Source organism: Gorilla gorilla, chromosome 11, assembly GCF_029281585.2.
Source record: "Gorilla gorilla gorilla isolate KB3781 chromosome 11, NHGRI_mGorGor1-v2.1_pri, whole genome shotgun sequence".
NCBI lineage: Eukaryota > Metazoa > Chordata > Mammalia > Primates > Hominidae > Gorilla > Gorilla gorilla.
In genome coordinates this window covers 12,724,947-12,741,759 of record NC_073235.2, presented here as the reverse complement: position 1 = coordinate 12,741,759, position 16,813 = coordinate 12,724,947, and positions in this window count along the sequence as shown.

Here is a 16,813-nt window from a genome sequence, read left to right as displayed (position 1 = left end):
ATACAAATGGCGGTGTAGATATTTCCATGTTCTTCCAGATAGCGGTTTAGTTATTTCCATGTTCATTCAGATAGCGGTGTAGATATTTCCATGTTCATACAGATGGCGGTGTAGATATTTACATGTACACACAGATGGCGGTGTAGATATTTCCATGTTCGTACAGATAGCGGTGTAGTTATTTCCATGTTCATACAGATAGCGGTGTAGATATTTCCATGTTCACAGATAGCGGTGTAGATATTTCCATGTTCATACACTTAGCGGTGTAGATATTTCCATGTTCATACAGATGGCGGTGTAGATATTTACATGTTCATACAGATGGCGGTGTACATATTTCCATGTTCATACAGATAGCGGTGTAGATATTTCCATGTTCATACAGATAGCGGTGTAGATAATTCCATGTTCATACAGTTAGCGGTGTAGATATTTCCATGTTCATACAGATGGCGGTGTAGATATTTCCATGTTCATACAGATCGCGGTGCAGGTATTTCCATGTTCATACAGATAGCGGTGTAGATATTTCCCTGTTCATACAGATAGTGGTGTAGATAATTCCATGTTCATACAGTTAGCTGAGTAGATATTTCCATGTTCATACAGATGGCGGTGTAGATATTTACATGTTCATACAGATGGCGGTGTAGATATTTCCATGTTCATACATTTAGCGGTGTAGATATTTCCATGTTCATACAGATGGCGGTGAAGATATTTCCATGTTCATACAGATGGCGGTGTAGATATTTCCATGTTTGTACGGATGGCTGTGTAGATATTTCCATGTTCATACAGGTGGCGGTGTAGTTATTTCCATGTTTATACAGATAGCAGTGTAGTTATTTCCATGTTAATAGAGATAGCTGTGTGGATATTTCCATTGATATACATATAGCTGTGTAGATATTTGCATGTTCATACAGATAGCGGTGTAGATATTTCCATGTTCATACAGATAGCGGTGTAGATATTTCCATGTTCATACAGATAACGGTGTAGATATTTCCATGTTCATACAAACAGCGGTGTAGATATTTCCATATTTATACAGATGGTGGTGTAGATATTTCCATGTATATAGAGATGGCGTTCTAGATATTTCCATGTTTACAGAGATAGTGGTGTAGTTATTTCCAAGTTTATAGAGACAGCGTTGTAGATATTTCCATGTTTATACAGATAGCAGTGAAGATATTTCCATGTTTATACAGATATCGGTGTAGATATTTCCATGTTTATACAGATAGCAGTGAATGTATTTCCATGTTTATAGAGATAGTGGTGTAGATAATTTCAATTTTATACAGAGAGCAGTGTAGATATTTCCAAGTTCATACAGATAGCGGTGTAGATATTTCCACGTTTATAGAGATGGTGGTGTAGATATTTCCATGTTCATACAGACGACGGTGTAGATATTTCCATGTTTATAGGGATGGCGGTGTAGATATTTTCATGTTTACACAGATGGCGGTGTAGATATTTCCATGTTCATACAGATGGCGGTATAGATATTTCCATGTTCATACAAATGGCGGTGAAGATATTTCCATGTTCATACAGATGGCGGTGTAGGTATTTCCATGTTTGTACGGATGGCTGTGTAGATATTTCCATGTTCATACAGGTGGCGGTGTAGTTATTTCCATGTTTATACAGATAGCAGTGTAGTTATTTCCATGTTAATAGAGATAGCTGTGTGGATATTTCCATTGATATACATATAGCTGTGTAGATATTTGCATGTTCATACAGATAGCGGTGTAGATATTTCCATGTTCGTACAGATAGCGGTGTAGATATTTCCATGTTCATACAGATAGCGGTGTAGATATTTCCATGTTCATACAGATAACGGTGTAGATATTTCCATGTTCATACAAACAGCGGTGTAGATATTTCCATGTTTATACAGATGGTGGTGTAGATATTTCCATGTATATAGAGATGGCGTTCTAGATATTTCCATGTTTACAGAGATAGTGGTGTAGTTATTTCCAAGTTTATAGAGACAGCGTTGTAGATATTTCCATGTTTATACAGATAGCAGTGAAGATATTTCCATGTTTATACAGATAGCGGTGTAGATATTTCCATGTTTATACAGATAGCAGTGAAGATATTTCCATGTTTATAGAGATAGTGGTGTAGATAATTTCAATTTTATACAGAGAGCAGTGTAGATATTTCCAAGTTCATACAGATAGCGGTGTAGATATTTCCACGTTTATAGAGATGGTGGTGTAGATATTTCCATGTTCATACAGACGACGGTGTAGATATTTCCATGTTTATAGGGATGGCGGTGTAGATATTTTCATGTTTACACAGATGGCGGTGTAGATATTTCCATGTTCATACAGATGGCGGTGTAGATATTTCCATGTTCATACAGATAGTGGTGTAGATATTTCCATGTTCATACAGATAGCGGTGCAGATAATTCCATGTTCATACAGTTAGCTCTGTAGATATTTCCATGTTCATACAGATGGCGGTGTAGGTATTTGTATGTTCATACAGATGGCGGTGTAGATATTTCCATGTTCATACAGATAGCGGTGTAGATTTTTCCATGTTCATACAGATAGCGGTGTAGATATATCCATGTTTATATAGATAGTGGTGTAGATAATTTCAATTTTATACAAAGTGCAGTGTAGATATTTCCAAGTTCATACAGATAGTGGTGTAGATATTTCCAGGTTCATACAAATGGCGGTGTAGATATTTACATGTTCATACAAATGGCGGTATAGTTATTTCCATGTTCGTACAGATGTCGGTGTGGATATTTCCATGTTCATACCAATAGCGGTGTAGATATTTCCATGTTCATACAGTTAGCGGTGTAGATATTTCCATGTTCATACAGAAGGCGGTGTAGATATTTACATGTTCATACAGAAGGCGGTGTAGATATTTCCATGTTCGTACGGATGGCAGTGTAGATATTTCCATGTTCATACAGGTGGCGGTGTAGATATTTCCATGTTCATACAGATAGCGGTGTAGGTATTTCCATGTTCATACAGATAGCGGTGTAGATAATTCCATGTTCATACAGTTAGCTGTGTAGATATTTCCATGTTCATACAGATGGCGGTGTAGATATTTACATGTTCATACAGATGGCGGTGTAGATATTTCCATGTTCATACAGATAGCGGTGTAGATATTTCCATGTTCATACAGATAGCGGTGTATATATTTCCATGTTCATACAGATAGCGGTGTAGATATTTCCATGTTCGTACAGATAGCGGTGAAGATATTTCCATGTTTATACAGATAGCGGCGTAGATATATCCATGTTTATACAGATAGCAGTGTAGATATTTCCATGTTTATAGAGATAGTGGTGTAGATAATTTCAATTTTATACAGAGAGCAGTGTAGATATTTCCAAGTTCATACAGATAGTGGTGTCGATATTTCCAGGTTCATACAAATGGCGGTGTAGATATTTCCATGTTCTTCCAGATAGCGGTTTAGTTATTTCCATGTTCATTCAGATAGCGGTGTAGATATTTCCATGTTCATACAGATGGCGGTGTAGATATTTACATGTTCACACAGATGGCGGTGTAGATATTTCCATGTTCGTACAGATAGCGGTGAAGATATTTCCATGTTTATACAGATAGCGGCGTAGATATATCCATGTTTATACAGATAGCAGTGTAGATATTTCCATGTTTATAGAGATAGTGGTGTAGATAATTTCAATTTTATACAGAGAGCAGTGTAGATATTTCCAAGTTCATACAGATAGTGGTGTCGATATTTCCAGGTTCATACAAATGGCGGTGTAGGTATTTCCATGTTCTTCCAGATAGCGGTTTAGTTATTTCCATGTTCATTCAGATAGCGGTGTAGATATTTCCATGTTCATACAGATGGCGGTGTAGATATTTACATGTTCACACAGATGGCGGTGTAGATATTTCCATGTTCGTACAGATAGCGGTGTAGTTATTTCTATGTTCATACAGATAGCGGTGTAGATATTTCCATGTTCACAGATAGCGGTTTAGATATTTCCATGTTCATACAGATAGCGGTGCAGATAATTCCATGTTCATACAGTTAGCTCTGTAGATATTTCCATGTTCATACAGATGGCGGTGTAGGTATTTGTATGTTCATACAGATGGCGGTGTAGATATTTCCATGTTCATACAGATAGCGGTGTAGATTTTTCCATGTTCATACAGATAGCGGTGTAGATATATCCATGTTTATATAGATAGTGGTGTAGATAATTTCAATTTTATACAAAGTGCAGTGTAGATATTTCCAAGTTCATACAGATAGTGGTGTAGATATTTCCAGGTTCATACAAATGGCGGTGTAGATATTTACATGTTCATACAAATGGCGGTATAGTTATTTCCATGTTCGTACAGATGTCGGTGTGGATATTTCCATGTTCATACCAATAGCGGTGTAGTTATTTCCATGTTCATACAGTTAGCGGTGTAGATATTTCCATGTTCATACAGAAGGCGGTGTAGATATTTACATGTTCATACAGATGGCGGTGTAGATATTTCCATGTTCATACAGATGGCGGTGTAGTTATTTCCATGTTCATACATATAGCGGTGCAGATAATTCCATGTTCATACAGTTAGCTCTGTAGATATTTCCATGTTCATACAGATGGCGGTGTAGGTATTTGTATGTTCATACAGATGGCGGTGTAGATATTTCCATGTTCATACAGATAGCGGTGTAGATTTTTCCATGTTCATACAGATAGCGGTGTAGATATATCCATGTTTATATAGATAGTGGTGTAGATAATTTCAATTTTATACAAAGTGCAGTGTAGTTATTTCCAAGTTCATACATAAAGTGGTGTAGATATTTCCAGGTTCAAACAAATGGCGGTGTAGATATTTACATGTTCATACAAATGGCGGTATAGTTATTTCCATGTTCGTACAGATGTCGGTGTGGATATTTCCATGTTCATACCAATAGCGGTGTAGTTATTTCCATGTTCATACAGTTAGCGGTGTAGATATTTCCATGTTCATACAGAAGGCGGTGTAGATATTTCCATGTTCATACATTTAGCGGTGTAGATATTTCCATGTTCATACAGATGGCGGTGAAGATATTTCCATGTTCATACAGATGGCGGTGTAGATATTTCCATGTTTGTACGGATGGCTGTGTAGATATTTCCATGTTCATACAGGTGGCGGTGTAGTTATTTCCATGTTTATACAGATAGCAGTGTAGTTATTTCCATGTTAATAGAGATAGCTGTGTGGATATTTCCATTGATATACATATAGCTGTGTAGATATTTGCATGTTCATACAGATAGCGGTGTAGATATTTCCATGTTCGTACAGATAGCGGTGTAGATATTTCCATGTTCATACAGATAGCGGTGTAGATATTTCCATGTTCATACAGATAACAGTGTAGATATTTCCATGTTCATACAAACAGCGGTGTAGATATTTCCATGTTTATACAGATGGTGGTGTAGATATTTCCATGTATATAGAGATGGCGTTCTAGATATTTCCATGTTTACAGAGATAGTGGTGTAGTTATTTCCAAGTTTATAGAGACAGCGTTGTAGATATTTCCATGTTTATACAGATAGCAGTGAAGATATTTCCATGTTTATACAGATAGCGGTGTAGATATTTCCATGTTTATACAGATAGCAGTGAAGATATTTCCATGTTTATAGAGATAGTGGTGTAGATAATTTCAATTTTATACAGAGAGCAGTGTAGATATTTCCAAGTTCATACAGATAGCGGTGTAGATATTTCCACGTTTATAGAGATGGTGGTGTAGATATTTCCATGTTCATACAGACGACGGTGTAGATATTTCCATGTTTATAGGGATGGCGGTGTAGATATTTTCATGTTTACACAGATGGCGGTGTAGATATTTCCATGTTCATACAGATGGCGGTGTAGATATTTACATGTTCATACAGATGGCGGTGTAGATATTTCCATGTTCATACAGATAGCGGTGTAGATATTTCCATGTTCATACAGATAGCGGTGCAGATAATTCCATGTTCATACAGTTAGCTCTGTAGATATTTCCATGTTCATACAGATGGCGGTGTAGGTATTTGTATGTTCATACAGATGGCGGTGTAGATATTTCCATGTTCATACAGATAGCGGTGTAGATTTTTCCATGTTCATACAGATAGCGGTGTAGATATATCCATGTTTATATAGATAGTGGTGTAGATAATTTCAATTTTATACAAAGTGCAGTGTAGATATTTCCAAGTTCATACAGATAGTGGTGTAGATATTTCCAGGTTCATACAAATGGCGGTGTAGATATTTACATGTTCATACAAATGGCGGTATAGTTATTTCCATGTTCGTACAGATGTCGGTGTGGATATTTCCATGTTCATACCAATAGCGGTGTAGTTATTTCCATGTTCATACAGTTAGCGGTGTAGATATTTCCATGTTCATACAGAAGGCGGTGTAGATATTTACATGTTCATACAGATGGCAGTGTAGATATTTCCATGTTCATACAGGTGGCGGTGTAGATATTTCCATGTTCATACAGATAGCGGTGTAGGTATTTCCATGTTCATACAGATAGCGGTGTAGATAATTCCATGTTCATACAGTTAGCTGTGTAGATATTTCCATGTTCATACAGATGGCGGTGTAGATATTTACATGTTCATACAGATGGCGGTGTAGATATTTCCATGTTCATACAGATAGCGGTGTAGATAATTCCATGTTCATACAGTTAGCTGTGTAGATATTTCCATGTTCATACAGATGGCGGTGTAGATATTTACATGTTCATACAGATAGCGGTGTATATATTTCCATGTTCATACAGATAGCGGTGTAGATATTTCCATGTTCGTACAGATAGCGGTGAAGATATTTCCATGTTTATACAGATAGCGGCGTAGATATATCCATGTTTATACAGATAGCAGTGTAGATATTTCCATGTTTATAGAGATAGTGGTGTAGATAATTTCAATTTTATACAGAGAGCAGTGTAGATATTTCCAAGTTCATACAGATAGTGGTGTCGATATTTCCAGGTTCATACAAATGGCGGTGTAGATATTTCCATGTTCTTCCAGATAGCGGTTTAGTTATTTCCATGTTCATTCAGATAGCGGTGTAGATATTTCCATGTTCATACAGATGGCGGTGTAGATATTTACATGTACACACAGATGGCGGTGTAGATATTTCCATGTTCGTACAGATAGCGGTGTAGTTATTTCCATGTTCATACAGATAGCGGTGTAGATATTTCCATGTTCACAGATAGCGGTGTAGATATTTCCATGTTCATACACTTAGCGGTGTAGATATTTCCATGTTCATACAGATGGCGGTGTAGATATTTACATGTTCATACAGATGGCGGTGTACATATTTCCATGTTCATACAGATAGCGGTGTAGATATTTCCATGTTCATACAGATAGCGGTGTAGATAATTCCATGTTCATACAGTTAGCGGTGTAGATATTTCCATGTTCATACAGATGGCGGTGTAGATATTTCCATGTTCATACAGATCGCGGTGCAGGTATTTCCATGTTCATACAGATAGCGGTGTAGATATTTCCATGTTCATACAGATAGTGGTGTAGATAATTCCATGTTCATACAGTTAGCTGAGTAGATATTTCCATGTTCATACAGATGGCGGTGTAGATATTTACATGTTCATACAGATGGCGGTGTAGATATTTCCATGTTCATACATTTAGCGGTGTAGATATTTCCATGTTCATACAGATGGCGGTGAAGATATTTCCATGTTCATACAGATGGCGGTGTAGATATTTCCATGTTTGTACGGATGGCTGTGTAGATATTTCCATGTTCATACAGGTGGCGGTGTAGTTATTTCCATGTTTATACAGATAGCAGTGTAGTTATTTCCATGTTAATAGAGATAGCTGTGTGGATATTTCCATTGATATACATATAGCTGTGTAGATATTTGCATGTTCATACAGATAGCGGTGTAGATATTTCCATGTTCATACAGATAGCGGTGTAGATATTTCCATGTTCATACAGATAACGGTGTAGATATTTCCATGTTCATACAAACAGCGGTGTAGATATTTCCATATTTATACAGATGGTGGTGTAGATATTTCCATGTATATAGAGATGGCGTTCTAGATATTTCCATGTTTACAGAGATAGTGGTGTAGTTATTTCCAAGTTTATAGAGACAGCGTTGTAGATATTTCCATGTTTATACAGATAGCAGTGAAGATATTTCCATGTTTATACAGATAGCGGTGTAGATATTTCCATGTTTATACAGATAGCAGTGAAGGTATTTCCATGTTTATAGAGATAGTGGTGTAGATAATTTCAATTTTATACAGAGAGCAGTGTAGATATTTCCAAGTTCATACAGATAGCGGTGTAGATATTTCCACGTTTATAGAGATGGTGGTGTAGATATTTCCATGTTCATACAGACGACGGTGTAGATATTTCCATGTTTATAGGGATGGCGGTGTAGATATTTTCATGTTTACACAGATGGCGGTGTAGATATTTCCATGTTCATACAGATGGCGGTATAGATATTTCCATGTTCATACAAATGGCGGTGAAGATATTTCCATGTTCATACAGATGGCGGTGTAGGTATTTCCATGTTTGTACGGATGGCTGTGTAGATATTTCCATGTTCATACAGGTGGCGGTGTAGTTATTTCCATGTTTATACAGATAGCAGTGTAGTTATTTCCATGTTAATAGAGATAGCTGTGTGGATATTTCCATTGATATACATATAGCTGTGTAGATATTTGCATGTTCATACAGATAGCGGTGTAGATATTTCCATGTTCGTACAGATAGCGGTGTAGATATTTCCATGTTCATACAGATAGCGGTGTAGATATTTCCATGTTCATACAGATAACGGTGTAGATATTTCCATGTTCATACAAACAGCGGTGTAGATATTTCCATGTTTATACAGATGGTGGTGTAGATATTTCCATGTATATAGAGATGGCGTTCTAGATATTTCCATGTTTACAGAGATAGTGGTGTAGTTATTTCCAAGTTTATAGAGACAGCGTTGTAGATATTTCCATGTTTATACAGATAGCAGTGAAGATATTTCCATGTTTATACAGATAGCGGTGTAGATATTTCCATGTTTATACAGATAGCAGTGAAGATATTTCCATGTTTATAGAGATAGTGGTGTAGATAATTTCAATTTTATACAGAGAGCAGTGTAGATATTTCCAAGTTCATACAGATAGCGGTGTAGATATTTCCACGTTTATAGAGATGGTGGTGTAGATATTTCCATGTTCATACAGACGACGGTGTAGATATTTCCATGTTTATAGGGATGGCGGTGTAGATATTTTCATGTTTACACAGATGGCGGTGTAGATATTTCCATGTTCATACAGATGGCGGTGTAGATATTTCCATGTTCATACAGATAGTGGTGTAGATATTTCCATGTTCATACAGATAGCGGTGCAGATAATTCCATGTTCATACAGTTAGCTCTGTAGATATTTCCATGTTCATACAGATGGCGGTGTAGGTATTTGTATGTTCATACAGATGGCGGTGTAGATATTTCCATGTTCATACAGATAGCGGTGTAGATTTTTCCATGTTCATACAGATAGCGGTGTAGATATATCCATGTTTATATAGATAGTGGTGTAGATAATTTCAATTTTATACAAAGTGCAGTGTAGATATTTCCAAGTTCATACAGATAGTGGTGTAGATATTTCCAGGTTCATACAAATGGCGGTGTAGATATTTACATGTTCATACAAATGGCGGTATAGTTATTTCCATGTTCGTACAGATGTCGGTGTGGATATTTCCATGTTCATACCAATAGCGGTGTAGATATTTCCATGTTCATACAGTTAGCGGTGTAGATATTTCCATGTTCATACAGAAGGCGGTGTAGATATTTACATGTTCATACAGATGGCGGTGTAGATATTTCCATGTTCGTACGGATGGCAGTGTAGATATTTCCATGTTCATACAGGTGGCGGTGTAGATATTTCCATGTTCATACAGATAGCGGTGTAGGTATTTCCATGTTCATACAGATAGCGGTGTAGATAATTCCATGTTCATACAGTTAGCTGTGTAGATATTTCCATGTTCATACAGATGGCGGTGTAGATATTTACATGTTCATACAGATGGCGGTGTAGATATTTCCATGTTCATACAGATAGCGGTGTAGATATTTCCATGTTCATACAGATAGCGGTGTATATATTTCCATGTTCATACAGATAGCGGTGTAGATATTTCCATGTTCGTACAGATAGCGGTGAAGATATTTCCATGTTTATACAGATAGCGGCGTAGATATATCCATGTTTATACAGATAGCAGTGTAGATATTTCCATGTTTATAGAGATAGTGGTGTAGATAATTTCAATTTTATACAGAGAGCAGTGTAGATATTTCCAAGTTCATACAGATAGTGGTGTCGATATTTCCAGGTTCATACAAATGGCGGTGTAGATATTTCCATGTTCTTCCAGATAGCGGTTTAGTTATTTCCATGTTCATTCAGATAGCGGTGTAGATATTTCCATGTTCATACAGATGGCGGTGTAGATATTTACATGTTCACACAGATGGCGGTGTAGATATTTCCATGTTCGTACAGATAGCGGTGAAGATATTTCCATGTTTATACAGATAGCGGCGTAGATATATCCATGTTTATACAGATAGCAGTGTAGATATTTCCATGTTTATAGAGATAGTGGTGTAGATAATTTCAATTTTATACAGAGAGCAGTGTAGATATTTCCAAGTTCATACAGATAGTGGTGTCGATATTTCCAGGTTCATACAAATGGCGGTGTAGATATTTCCATGTTCTTCCAGATAGCGGTTTAGTTATTTCCATGTTCATTCAGATAGCGGTGTAGATATTTCCATGTTCATACAGATGGCGGTGTAGATATTTACATGTTCACACAGATGGCGGTGTAGATATTTCCATGTTCGTACAGATAGCGGTGTAGTTATTTCTATGTTCATACAGATAGCGGTGTAGATATTTCCATGTTCACAGATAGCGGTTTAGATATTTCCATGTTCATACAGATAGCGGTGCAGATAATTCCATGTTCATACAGTTAGCTCTGTAGATATTTCCATGTTCATACAGATGGCGGTGTAGGTATTTGTATGTTCATACAGATGGCGGTGTAGATATTTCCATGTTCATACAGATAGCGGTGTAGATTTTTCCATGTTCATACAGATAGCGGTGTAGATATATCCATGTTTATATAGATAGTGGTGTAGATAATTTCAATTTTATACAAAGTGCAGTGTAGATATTTCCAAGTTCATACAGATAGTGGTGTAGATATTTCCAGGTTCATACAAATGGCGGTGTAGATATTTACATGTTCATACAAATGGCGGTATAGTTATTTCCATGTTCGTACAGATGTCGGTGTGGATATTTCCATGTTCATACCAATAGCGGTGTAGTTATTTCCATGTTCATACAGTTAGCGGTGTAGGTATTTCCATGTTCATACAGAAGGCGGTGTAGATATTTACATGTTCATACAGATGGCGGTGTAGATATTTCCATGTTCGTACGGATGGCAGTGTAGATATTTCCATGTTCATACAGGTGGCGGTGTAGATATTTCCATGTTCATACAGATAGCGGTGTAGGTATTTCCATGTTCATACAGATAGCGGTGTAGATAATTCCATGTTCATACAGTTAGCTGTGTAGATATTTCCATGTTCATACAGATGGCGGTGTAGATATTTACATGTTCATACAGATGGCGGTGTAGATATTTCCATGTTCATACAGATAGCGGTGTAGATATTTCCATGTTCATACAGATAGCGGTGTATATATTTCCATGTTCATACAGATAGCGGTGTAGATATTTCCATGTTCGTACAGATAGCGGTGAAGATATTTCCATGTTTATACAGATAGCGGCGTAGATATATCCATGTTTATACAGATAGCAGTGTAGATATTTCCATGTTCATACAGATGGCGGTGTAGATATTTACATGTTCATACAGATGGCGGTGTAGATATTTCCATGTTCATACAGATGGCGGTGTAGTTATTTCCATGTTCATACATATAGCGGTGCAGATAATTCCATGTTCATACAGTTAGCTCTGTAGATATTTCCATGTTCATACAGATGGCGGTGTAGGTATTTGTATGTTCATACAGATGGCGGTGTAGATATTTCCATGTTCATACAGATAGCGGTGTAGATTTTTCCATGTTCATACAGATAGCGGTGTAGATATATCCATGTTTATATAGATAGTGGTGTAGATAATTTCAATTTTATACAAAGTGCAGTGTAGATATTTCCAAGTTCATACATATAGTGGTGTAGATATTTCCAGGTTCATACAAATGGCGGTGTAGATATTTACATGTTCATACAAATGGCGGTATAGTTATTTCCATGTTCGTACAGATGTCGGTGTGGATATTTCCATGTTCATACCAATAGCGGTGTAGTTATTTCCATGTTCATACAGTTAGCGGTGTAGATATTTCCATGTTCATACAGAAGGCGGTGTAGATATTTCCATGTTCATACATTTAGCGGTGTAGATATTTCCATGTTCATACAGATGGCGGTGAAGATATTTCCATGTTCATACAGATGGCGGTGTAGATATTTCCATGTTTGTACGGATGGCTGTGTAGATATTTCCATGTTCATACAGGTGGCGGTGTAGTTATTTCCATGTTTATACAGATAGCAGTGTAGTTATTTCCATGTTAATAGAGATAGCTGTGTGGATATTTCCATTGATATACATATAGCTGTGTAGATATTTGCATGTTCATACAGATAGCGGTGTAGATATTTCCATGTTCGTACAGATAGCGGTGTAGATATTTCCATGTTCATACAGATAGCGGTGTAGATATTTCCATGTTCATACAGATAACGGTGTAGATATTTCCATGTTCATACAAACAGCGGTGTAGATATTTCCATGTTTATACAGATGGTGGTGTAGATATTTCCATGTATATAGAGATGGCGTTCTAGATATTTCCATGTTTACAGAGATAGTGGTGTAGTTATTTCCAAGTTTATAGAGACAGCGTTGTAGATATTTCCATGTTTATACAGATAGCAGTGAAGATATTTCCATGTTTATACAGATAGCGGTGTAGATATTTCCATGTTTATACAGATAGCAGTGAAGATATTTCCATGTTTATAGAGATAGTGGTGTAGATAATTTCAATTTTATACAGAGAGCAGTGTAGATATTTCCAAGTTCATACAGATAGCGGTGTAGATATTTCCACGTTTATAGAGATGGTGGTGTAGATATTTCCATGTTCATACAGACGACGGTGTAGATATTTCCATGTTTATAGGGATGGCGGTGTAGATATTTTCATGTTTACACAGATGGCGGTGTAGATATTTCCATGTTCATACAGATGGCGGTGTAGATATTTACATGTTCATACAGATGGCGGTGTAGATATTTCCATGTTCATACAGATAGCGGTGTAGATATTTCCATGTTCATACAGATAGCGGTGCAGATAATTCCATGTTCATACAGTTAGCTCTGTAGATATTTCCATGTTCATACAGATGGCGGTGTAGGTATTTGTATGTTCATACAGATGGCGGTGTAGATATTTCCATGTTCATACAGATAGCGGTGTAGATTTTTCCATGTTCATACAGATAGCGGTGTAGATATATCCATGTTTATATAGATAGTGGTGTAGATAATTTCAATTTTATACAAAGTGCAGTGTAGATATTTCCAAGTTCATACAGATAGTGGTGTAGATATTTCCAGGTTCATACAAATGGCGGTGTAGATATTTACATGTTCATACAAATGGCGGTATAGTTATTTCCATGTTCGTACAGATGTCGGTGTGGATATTTCCATGTTCATACCAATAGCGGTGTAGTTATTTCCATGTTCATACAGTTAGCGGTGTAGATATTTCCATGTTCATACAGAAGGCGGTGTAGATATTTACATGTTCATACAGATGGCGGTGTAGATATTTCCATGTTCGTACGGATGGCAGTGTAGATATTTCCATGTTCATACAGGTGGCGGTGTAGATATTTCCATGTTCATACAGATAGCGGTGTAGGTATTTCCATGTTCATACAGATAGCGGTGTAGATAATTCCATGTTCATACAGTTAGCTGTGTAGATATTTCCATGTTCATACACATGGCGGTGTAGATATTTACATGTTCATACAGATGGCGGTGTAGATATTTCCATGTTCATACAGATAGCGGTGTAGATATTTCCATGTTCATACAGATAGCGGTGTATATATTTCCATGTTCATACAGATAGCGGTGTAGATATTTCCATGTTCGTACAGATAGCGGTGAAGATATTTCCATGTTTATACAGATAGCGGCGTAGATATATCCATGTTTATACAGATAGCAGTGTAGATATTTCCATGTTTATGGAGATAGTGGTGTAGATAATTTCAATTTTATACAGAGAGCAGTGTAGATATTTCCAAGTTCATACAGATAGTGGTGTCGATATTTCCAGGTTCATACAAATGGCGGTGTAGATATTTCCATGTTCTTCCAGATAGCGGTTTAGTTATTTCCATGTTCATTCAGATGGCGGTGTTGATATTTCCATGTTCATACAGATAACGGTGTAGATAATTCCATGTTCATACAGATAGCGGTATAGATATTTCCATGTTCGTACAGATGGCGGTGTAGATATTTCCATGTTCATAGAGATGGCGGTGTAGATATTTCCATGTTTATGCAGATAGCGGTGTAGATATTTCCATGTTTATTCAGATGGTGGTGTAGATATTTCCATGTTTATAGAGATGGAGGTCTAGATATTTTCATGTTTACAGAGATAGTGGTGTAGTTATTTCCAAGTTTATAGAGACAGCGTTGTAAATATTTCCATGTTTATACAGATAGCTGTGAAGATATTTCCTTGTTTATACAGAGAGCATTGTAGATATTTCCATGTTTATACAGATAGCAGTGTAGATATTTCCATGTTTATAGAGATAGTGGTGTAGATAATTTCAATTTTATACAGAGAGCAGTGTAGATATTTCCAAGTTCATACAGATAGCGGTGTAGTTATTTCCACGTTTATAGAGATGGCGGTGTAGACATGTCCATGTTCGTACAGATGGCGGTGTAGAATTTCCATGTTCATACAGATGGCGGTGTAGATATTTCGAAGTTTATAGAGATAGCGCTGTAGTTATTTCCATATTTATAGAGAAATCGGTGTAGATATTTCCATGTATATTCAGATAGCTGTGTAGATATTTCCATGTTCATGCAGATAGCGGTGTAGATATTTCCATGTTCATCCAGATGCCGGTGTACATATATCCATGTTAATACCGATGGCAGTGAAGATATTTCCATGTTCATACAGATGGCGGTTTAGGTATTTCCATGTTCATACAAATGGCGGTGTAGATATTTCCATGTTCATAGAGATGGCGGTGTAGATATTTCCAAGTTTATACAGATAGTAGTGTAGTTATTTCCATGTTTATAGAGATAGCAGTGTAGATATTTCCATTGATATAAAGATAGCTGTGTAGATATTTGCATGTTCATACAGATAGCGGTGTAGATATTTCCATGTTTATACAGATAGCGGTGTAGATATTTCCATATTCATACAGATAGCGGTGTAGATATTTCCATGTTCATACAGATAGGGGTGTAGATATTTCCATGTTCACAGATAGCGGTGTAGATATTTCCATGTTCATACACTTAGCGGTGTAGATATTTCCATGTTCATACAGATGGCGGTGTAGATATTTACATGTTCATACAGATGGCGGTGTAGTTATTTCCATGTTCATACAGATAGCGGTGTAGAGATTTCCATGTTAATACAGATAGCGGTGTAGATATTTCCATGTTGATACAGATAGCGGTGTAGATATTTCCATGTTCATACCAATTGCGTTGTAGACATTTCCATGTTCTTACAGTTAGCGGTGTAGATATTTCCATGTTCATACAGATAGCGGTGTCGATATTTCCATGTTCATACAGATAGCGGTGTAGATATTTCCATGTTCATACAGATAGCGGTGTAGATATTTCCATGTTCATACAGATAGCGGTGTAGATAATTCCATGTTCATACAGTTAGCGGTGTAGATATTTCCATGTTCATACATATGGCGGTGTAGATATTTACATGTTCATACAGATCGCGGTGTAGGTATTTCCATGTTCATACTGATAGCGGTGTAGATATTTCCATGTTCATACAGATAGTGGTGTAGATAATTCCATGTTCATACAGTTAGCTGTGTAGATATTTCCATGTTCATACAGATGGCGGCGTAGATATTTACATGTTCATACAGATGGCGGTGTAGATATTTCCATGTTCATACATTTAGCGGTGTAGATATTTCCATGTTCATACAGATGGCGGTGAAGATATTTCCATGTTCATACAGATGGCGGTGTAGATATTTCCATGTTTGTACGGATGGCTGTGTTGATATTTCCATGTTCATACAGGTGGCGGTGTAGATTTTTCCATGTTTATACAGATAGCAGTGTAGTTATTTCCATGTTTATAGAGACAGCTGTGTAGATATTTCCATTGATATACAGATAGCTGTGTAGATATTTGCATGTTCATACAGATATCGGTGTAGATATTTCCATGTTCGTACAGATAGCGGTGTAGATATTT